At 43.5% G+C, this 9,601-nt stretch overlaps 1 long non-coding RNA gene across 1 annotated transcript; it reads right to left on the bottom strand.

The window, feature by feature from the left end:
* Positions 1-312: 312 nt before the first annotated feature.
* On the bottom strand, positions 313-3,059 carry LOC113218619. Its single transcript, XR_003304254.1, has 2 exons — positions 1,815-3,059; positions 313-1,758 (listed from the first exon to the last, which is right to left on the bottom strand). It is a non-coding gene; the product is annotated as an uncharacterized LOC113218619 (long non-coding RNA).
* Positions 3,060-9,601: the final 6,542 nt, after the last annotated feature.

Raw genomic sequence — 9,601 nt, 5'->3', positions numbered from 1 at the left:
AATTTCAAAATACGAAAATATATTTCTACTTTTAAAAGCAGATCTCGTTACGAATTTTTATGATTTTTCGTACAACTCTCCTCACAAAAGCGATAAAAATACATGGAAACAAATTGTAACGTTAAAAGTGGAACGATATTCACGTTATAAATGTATCACAATTATATACAACGCACCTGTAATACCCTGAAATATGTGTATATGTCACCATCTACTCCACTTTCATCCACAAACTTACTCAATCACAAGACCTTCTTTTATCGATTACAAACATTTTGCACAACCGAGCACACGTTTTCTTATTCCTTTCTATTTTTTTATCCACCCCGATGTAGCACAAGTTACATAATTTTCCACACTACGATATAGGAACGAAGAGATTAATTAACGAGCGCGTGGTGACACTGCCGACCGAAAGGCACGTTCTGACACGTGCTTCAACTCGAGGCTGTGGCACTGATCCGATCTCGCGCGTTTACAGAGACAAGTAAGGTATGTGTATACAACTCACCTGTTATGGTACGAGGTAAAGATCGCAATGTAAGTCGAAGGCTAATATTAGCCAAATAAGAAAATACAATATAGACAGGGGAAAAATCACGAAGAGGAAATGAACACGATCGACAGTAACAATGACGCTCCCTCACGAGGGAAGCAACTGCAGAGGCATACTGGGGAACAAGCGGCTCAATGAACACAACAAGGGGGAGGATGGTCGGCGGATGGACGAACGAACGAACGAACGACTCGACTCGAGTCGAGTCAGCCTCGACACCCCGGGGCGTATCGGCGCCTATGGGCAGCGCCATACCCGACCGCGACACACGTTCAAGAGAGAAAAAGATAGAGAGGGGGGAAAGAGCGAGAGAGACGAAATACACGAGGAAGACAGAGTGATTCCAAGAGACGAGGGAAGGAGGAGGGAGGGAAGATTTACGCAACCCTCTCTCGCCGAGCGAAAATCCACGTCGAGAGGCACGCTGTCGTCGATGTGTCGATAAGCCACGTAGTATCCTCCTCCTTATGCGTGCTTCATTTTTTTTTTCCATGTTTTTCCAAGAAACTGTGAAACTAACCTCTCTCTTTTTACCCCGAGAACATTTCCTTTTTCTGTTACTCTTATTGTGTTAACCCTTTCTACGTACATATATATATATACACACACACACACGCGCGAGCACACTCGCACACGGCACACCACACGTACACGCACGCACACATACAGACACAATATCGCACTATGGCGTGCGCACACACGCACAAAGAACGCACACGTACACAATTACGAGCGTATAAACATACGAAGCACTGGCAAATATTCTTGATTCGAATTTACACCACACACAGCAGCAACTAGTGTAACGATGATGACAACGAGGACGACGACGACGACGACGACGACGACGACGATGACGATGACGACGGCAACGGCGACCACGACGAAGACGACAATAACAATGACGACGATCACACGACGGACACGGATAATGAAACTAAAGAAACGAGGGAAGAATAGAGCAAGAGAGCGAAAGGTGAAAGATAGGTGCACAAATAAAGAGGGAGAAAGCGTTGAGAAAGTATGAGAGAGAAAGAGGCGTCCTCTTCTCCGCACTGGTAATATTGATTCGTAGGGTAGGCACGATGGCAACGACCCTACCTGGTTTGACGAAACGAGCTCGAAGCGCACGGTACATTTTTCAGCTTATCGACACCGCCCGGTTTTTCCCGATGACACCCGAGTTCCGGAACAGCTCGATTCTATTTAATACACGGTACGTTGGAAAATTGACACTATTGGCACCACGTCGACTTACCTTGGCATCCTGGGATGCAGTTGATTCGACGACGGGGTGAGAGCCTCTCCACCGAGGACGTGCGACTTGGCCCGTGCAGCGCTAGGACGCCATGTCATCAAGTCGAGGCGCGGACTCGGGGCAAATCGCGCATATACACACCGATAGAGAGAGAGGCGCACGAACACCACGTAGCTGACCAACCCGGTGCCTGCCGTGCTGGGAATTCCTGCTGCGCCACCGAACGGCCGTCACGGAACCTCGCCTACGCCCGCCTAGCGCCACGACCGTGCTTTCCGTTCGTGGTACCCTTCACCGCTTTGCAACGCTCGCGACACCCGCCCGTTTGCGCGCCCTCGTTCAACCGAACCACCGAAGTCGAGCCGCGCACAACCTCCCGCAATCCTACCACCGCCACCTACCCAACAGTCCCCACTACACCCTTCACCCTCTCTTTATATCCCCCCCACCTTCTCACCCTCCTCGTCACGCACTCCTTCCTTCCCTCACTCCCCAACACCCTCTACTCCCTCGCGCCATCCTGCGCGTTTCGTCCTTCTCGTTTCTCCCTCTCTCGCACTCACACTTTTGTAGTTTCTCTCTCTCTCTCTATCTGTTTTCCTCTCTTATCGCTCTCGCTCTTTCTCTCTCGCTCGCTCGCTCCGATTCTCCCACTCTTTCCTTAACCCGCAAGGAACGAATCGCCTGACTTCTTTCTCTTTCCTCCCAACAGCCATCCACTCTTTTTATCTCCTTCGAAACCTACACAAACGCATTCCCCCGATTCGTCTTCCTCTTTCTTGCTCCTCACCCTCGATCACCCTCCAAAAAGGGCACTTATTTTCGCCCCTTTGTTCTCACGGTTGTGACCAACTTCTCCTTCTCTTCCACCTTTCCTTAAACCTGCCACCTCCCCCTGCTTATACGCCCTCGTTCCTCGGGTTTCTTTCTCGAACACACCCTCTCCCTCTCTACCTCCTAGCCACTTCTTACATCGCGTTACTGCGCACTCGTTCTGGCAAAGTCACCACGAGCTCGTGCAACTACTCGCAAACTTGTTACCCATTGACGACGACGTCATGTGCGGTTCCAGCGGTTGCGACAGTCGCTTATCGCTTCTCATATTATTTTGATAAAGGAAAATGCGGGTTAAAGGGGCACCGAGTTTCTGTTCAAGTTTTTAAAATAGAGCCATATGGATTACGTTACGGACTCGTGACGCGATATATACATATATATCGTATATGTACATATATATATATATATATACACACATACACATATATATATATATATATATATAAATCCTTTCTGCAATTTACTTTTATTATTAGTTTTTTCTTATTCGTTATCCAACTGATTTCTACGTATTGGTAAGAAAGAGAAGAGAAAAAGGAATGATCGACGGAGCTGTACTATGATCTGTATTCGTATAATTAATAAATTCGCAAAGATATCGATACACCCCCTACGATTAAAGATACATAATCGAGGATTGCGTTTCGTTTTATAGAGACGAATCAAATAGAAAAATATGTCGGTGAAATCGAAGGGAAGGAAGGGGGGGTGGTTGAACGTATCAAGAGGACGAAAGAAATTGACGAACGTGTTAAAATATCCGTGGAGGAGTCGCGTTGCGAGTTACACACGCAACCGCGATTTGCGTCTGCGCACTTTTTTCTGTACCGACTCGCCAAGCAGCGGCGTAAGATAGAGCGAGACAACCGCCTCTCCGCCACGAGGCTGTTTCTCAACTTGCGAGCAGCAAATGTACGAGTAGTACCAACCACATTTGCGTATCCTGGTAGTTGTTTGTCGCTGGTTCAGCTTCCGCTTCGTTCGCTCGATGCTTGTCGTGCGAATCCGTGGACAAGAATCCAACGTGCGTCGTCACGTTGCCATGGAAATAAACGCACCTTCGCCCGATTTCCTCGTTGAATTCAACGTGTGTTGGTTGCCTGCGTGTCGTCACCGGAATCGTTGCGCTACGCTGACGGCACCTTGACACGTTTACCCCGACACGCGTGTACTACACCATTGCAACAACGTCGGACGAACGACTTCATTATCGGTAACTCTTATTAGCGCTCACTATCTTTATCGATATACGATCGAAAAGATTCGAGTCACTTTCCCGCGCTTTTACCTTTAAACTCCCTTTTGAACGTAATAAGCGAAACGCGCCAAGTCGAGTGAACGAAAATAAATTCGGCTGGTCGAAACGAGAAATATATATATATATGTATGTATATACATGTATATATACAAGCGTGCACACGAGGTAAATCCAACGCACGAGGGTTGGTTAGAAGCGATGCGCGGGGCGCTGCCGCGGAAGGATCCTCACGGATCTTTTCGGTCGACTGATAAAAAGGCTTGGAAGCTGCCTTGTCGCGATGGACGAGGCGTATACGGACAAAAAAAGTCGCTGGAAGGGGAAGCTCCGGAGAGTCTGAGAGTCGGGCAGGGGAGAACGGAGCACGCGGGAACGGAGGGATCGTCTGTCGGTGGCGGAGCTGGGGTGGGGGCGGTGGTAGGCACGGCGGGGACGGTGCGGCAGCGGCGACGGGGTAAAGAGGTGGAGACATACACGTAGACAACGTGGGTCGGGGTAAAGGGGAGCTATCGCCGCCGTCACCGCCGCCACCACCGCCGCTGCCACCGTCGCCACCGCCACCGCTTTCGACGTCGTCGCCACCGTCGACGAAGCCGCCACGATGATTCGACTCTGCTCGCTACACGATCGTTCGATTTCTCTGCTAGTCGCCGCCACCGTTACCACTCTCACCACCATCGTAGTAGCTACGCCACCGTAACTGCTGCTGCTATTGCTTCTTCTCTTCTTCTTCTTCTTCTTCGTCTCTCTGCCGTTCTTTCCTCTAGCGTCCTTGGTTTCGTTCTAGCAAGACTAGCGCGCTAGTTTCACTCTACGTGGACGCGTAGAGTTTCGAGAAATTCTGTTGGCTCTCCTACTCGCTCGCGCGCCCACGGCCAGGGCTGTATCGCTCGGGGCTGCATATTAGTCCATTCTAATCTCACGGTCTCCATCGTATCCGCTCCTCGTTCGTCGCACGAGGTGGAGGACGCGTATATACATATATATATATATCGAAAATAAATTTCTCCTTTTAAGATCTACGATCAATTTCGTTTATCTCGTACGAGCAACGTATCTTACGTATCGCGCAACTTGCTTTTTCTTACCGCCGCGACCGATATATCTTATCTTATCATCGGAATCACGGTTTTTCCTTAATTTATAATACGCAGGAGCGTATCTACGGAGCGGATATCGCCTTTCTCGTCGTGTCAAAACAACCATCTCTCTCCTCTTTTATTTTTTTTTTTCTATCGTTTACAAAAATCTGTAATACCAACCGGGCGCAATTTAACGCGTGGACAAACGAGGGTGCCGGCCCTCGAAGGGCTTGCTCTTCTCTCGATCCCATCGAGATCACGGAACTCGGCCGATCACGGAATTCGAAGACTCGCCGCTGTCGAAACGTCGCGTCGTCGTCGCGGCTAGAATACGGGCTAGGCAATGGTATCTAGGGAACTTAGAAATCCAGTGGAAACTAAGCCGAGTAGAAGGGAGTACTATCGCGGAGGAGGTGGCAGCAGCGGCGGCAGCAATGGCGTCCGGTGCCGCGAGGAGTAGGCAGAGAGAAGACGGCTGCCTTCGTGTACACACACACACACACGGGAGAGAAGGGGGTGGAGGGAGGAGGAGGAGGAGGGGGGGGGAGGAGAGACAGAGTCGAGGAGTACTACACGTGTCGCTGCAGCGGGGTGTTGACCCCAAATAGCTTTTTTAACGTGACGTAACCACGAAAGGGTTGAGAAACGGCTAGCAACGTCGTTCGACGGACAAACCGACTTCTTGGCTCCCAGAGCCAAGCCCTTGCCTCGCCTTCAAGCGGCCTCGCGCCCGCTCCCCGTTAAGACGGCACAACGATCCTTTCATACTTCGAAAACCCACTTCTCGCGCTTCTCCTTCCGCCACAATGTTATAATTAAGATCAGGGATGCGCTCTCGATCCCTTCTCCCCTCGATCCGCTCCCACGTGCGCGTAAAAATTCCTAATTCCTAATCAACGGATATCAGCGGGTAAAACAGAACGTTGTTGGAATAATTAAGGGAACGAAAGGAGATTAATGTTATTATCCGTATCGACGCCGTACCACGTGGAAATTTACCACGCACCCATGTTTAGCATATACGCATAATATATACATATATATATGTATATTCGATATTCGATATTCGTTACGAAAAATTTGTTGACGCGTGGCGCTATTTACCGACCGAGACCACCATATGTGAATTTACATCTTCGGATAATCTGTATATTCGACTTCTTACGGCGTCCAAGCTGGAGTGTAGCTAATCGTACGGTCAAGGGTGACAGGTTATGTTACGATAGTATCGCTACCTATATATATATATATACACTTTCTAATAACTTATGAAATGAGGGAGGGGAAAAAAAAAAAAGAAAAAATACTTTGTTGATTTACGGTCAAAATGAAAAGTGGAACGAAACGAAAAGTTTCGATCGAAATACTGGAGCGTATATATATATATATATATATGATTGTTTTGTATCGCAATTCGCGATTATCGCAATTTGGTATAATATAATAAAAGTTATGATTATTATTGGAACGTGAAATATCTCTGGTTAGGAATGGAGGAAGCGAAATAAGAAGAAGGTAAGAGAAATAAGGTAAAGTTGATTTTTTTTAGATGGATATCGGTGTCGATTTAGGAATTTGAGATACCGAAAGGAGGTTAAGACGACACTTAACCCCTCGTCGCATATGGTTTCCAGTTGGAACGGTACTGGTATGTCGCAATACAGCCTTATGTGTATACACTGTATGTACCTAATTAGGACCATTGAAGAGGAGAAGGAGAGAGAGAGATAGACGGAGATGTTGAATATAGGGCGCCCACCGTTCCTTCTTCTTCTTCTTTCTTCTTTTTTCTTATTTCGTCACGCGATAACGTCCCACGATATTCCCCTCTCTCTCTCTCTCTCTCCTCCAAGAATTTGTACAATTTTTATACTTTCTTCTCTCTTCTCCCTTCGAACGAGAGAGGGAAGGAAAACTCGTGGAAAGAGAAATGGGGAAAAAAAAGTGTATATTCACTGTGATATAGATACTATTGATAGATAGAGAAGGAGAGAGAGAGAGACCCGTCCCTGTTTCTCTGTATCTCCTTTCCTTAATATCACGTATATACACGCGCTGCGACACCAGTGACTATCTTATCAACCCAGCTACACCCTGAGAGAGGCGTAAACGATATTTTTCCTATTTGCTCCGGAAAGTACAGTGGTTCCCCGTCCCGATCCGACCACCGACCCTTCCTCCCCCTCCTCCTCCCTCTTCCTTCTCCTCCTCGTCGAGGTCAACGTTGACGAGTTTTTGAGGTCAACGTAAAATAGAAAGGGCGAGATACGCCGACGAGATTTCACCGTGTTTCTTGCGGCCGTCCGCTTCGAGAGCGGACAGTTGTTGTTGTTGTTGTTGTTATTGTTGTTGTTGTTCTAAGAAAAGCACGTGTCCCTCTATTCGTACGTGCAACGATCGCAGGAAGGATGTATTTGGAAGGATATATTTTTCGAGGAAGAATATTATTTTTCTTCCCCCCCTCCCCCGATTACGTCGTCCACTAGAAATCCTCTCGCGAGGATTAGTCGAAGCGGAATACTTAAACTGTAACTGATGAATAACGGTACCATTGTTCCCTCCCCGAGATTACTTCTTTCTTTCTTTCTTTTCTTTCTTTCTCCTGTGTGTTAATAATTTCGAGTGGAAATTGCATTAATCGAAAGAAGAGGGAAAGTTTACTTTTTTCTTGTGTTGATAATTTCGAGTGGAAATTGCATTAATCGAAAGAAGAGGGAAAGTTTTCTTTTTTCTGTGTTAATAATTTCGAATGGATATTGTATTAATTCGGTTTTTCGAAAGAAGAGGGAAAGTTTTTTTTTTTCTGTGTTAATAATTTCGAATGGAAATTGTATGAAAATCGTTCGGTTTTTCGAAAGAAAAGGGGAAGAAAGGAGAGAGGAAAGAGGTTTAATTACTTCTTTCTTTTTTTTTTTTTACTCTCCTATATTAATAATTCTGAATAGAAATTATATTAATCGTTCGGTTTTTCGAAAGAAGAAGGAAACTTTTTTTTTTTTGTGTTAATAATTTCGAATGGAAATTATATTAATTGTTCGGTTTTTCGAAAGAAGAAGGAAAGAAAGGGGAGAGGAAAGAGGGTTATTATACTTTTTTCTTTCTTTTTTTCTTTCTTTCTTTCTTTTTTTATTTCTTTCTTTCTTTCTTTCTTTATTTATTTATTTCTCTTTCTTTTTCCTTTATTTATTTATTTATTTATTTATTTCTTCCTTCCTTCCTTTTTTTCTTTCTTTCTTTCTTTATTTATTTATTTCTTTCTTTCTTTTTTCTTTCTTTCTTTCTTTTTTCTTTCTTTCTTTCTTTCCTTCTTTCCTTCCTTCTTTCCTTCTTTCCTTCTTTCCTTCCTTTTTTCCTTCCTTTTTTCCTTCTTTTTTCCTTCTTTCCTTCCTTTTTTCTTCTTTCCTTCCTTCTTTCCTTCTTTCTTTCTTTCTTTCCTTCTTTATTTATTTATTTATTTCTTTCTTTCTTTCTTTTTTTCCTTCTTTCTTTCTTTCTTTCTTTTTTTCTTTCTTTTTTATTTCTTTCTTTCTTTCTTTTTTTCTTTGTTTATTTATTTAGTTTTTTCTTTCTTTCTTTCTTTCTTTCTTTTCTCTCTTCTATATTAATAATTTCAAATAGAAATTATATTAGTCGGCTTTTTGAAAGAAAAAGGAAAGGAAAGGGGAAGAGGAAACAGGATTATTATTAATAATAGAAATTACATTAATCGGCTTTTCGAAAGAAAAAGGATTAATATTTTTGAAATATAGTCGAAGAGATACTTATTCAACGATTACTTCTTTCTTTTTTCTTTTTTTTCTCTCCTCCTATATTAATAATTCTGAATGGAAATTACATTAATTCGCTTTTCAAAAGAAAAAGGAAAGGAAAGGAAAGGAAGAGGAAAGAGGATTATTACTTCTTTCTTCCTTTCTTTCTTTTCTCTCTTCTTATATTAATAATTCCGAATTATAGAAATTACATTAATCTCTTTTTCGAAAGAAGAAGGAAACTTTCTCTCTCCTTTTATATTAATAATTTCCTTCTAATGGAAATTGCATTTTAGAAAGAAAGGGTAAAAGGAAATTGGCTTATTACTTCTTTCCTTCCTTCTTTCCTCTTCCTCTCCTACTTAATAATTACTTAAATTACAATTTCTTTCTTTCTTTCCTCTCCTCCTACGTTAATAATTCCTACGTTAATAAAAATCACATCAATCGTTCGATTTTTCGAAAGAAGAAAAAAAAAAGCCTAAAAGAAAAGAAATCATTACTTCTTTCTTTCTTTCTTTCCTTCCTTCCTCTCCTCCTAATAATTCCGAATGGAAATTACATTAATTCTTTCTTTCTTTCTTTCCTTCCTTCCTCTCCTTCTAATAATTCCAAATGGAAATTATATTAATTCTTTCTTTCTTTCTTTCTTTCCTTCCTCTCCTCCTAATAATTCCGAATAACAATTACATTAATCTGTTCGAAAGAAGAAGAAAGAAGAAAAGCCTAAAAGAAAAGAAATCATTACTTCTTTCTTCCTTTCCTTCCTTCCTTCCTCTCCTCCTAATAATTCCAAATGCAAATTATATTAATCTGTTCGAAAGAAGAAGAAAGAAGAAAAGGCTAAAAGAAAAAAAATCC

The sequence above is a fragment of the Apis mellifera genome, linkage group LG3, assembly GCF_003254395.2.
Source record: "Apis mellifera strain DH4 linkage group LG3, Amel_HAv3.1, whole genome shotgun sequence".
In the NCBI taxonomy this organism is placed as follows: Eukaryota; Metazoa; Arthropoda; class Insecta; order Hymenoptera; family Apidae; genus Apis; species Apis mellifera.
Note: the sequence above shows the minus strand (reverse complement) of the source record. Positions and strands in the feature narration are given on the sequence as shown.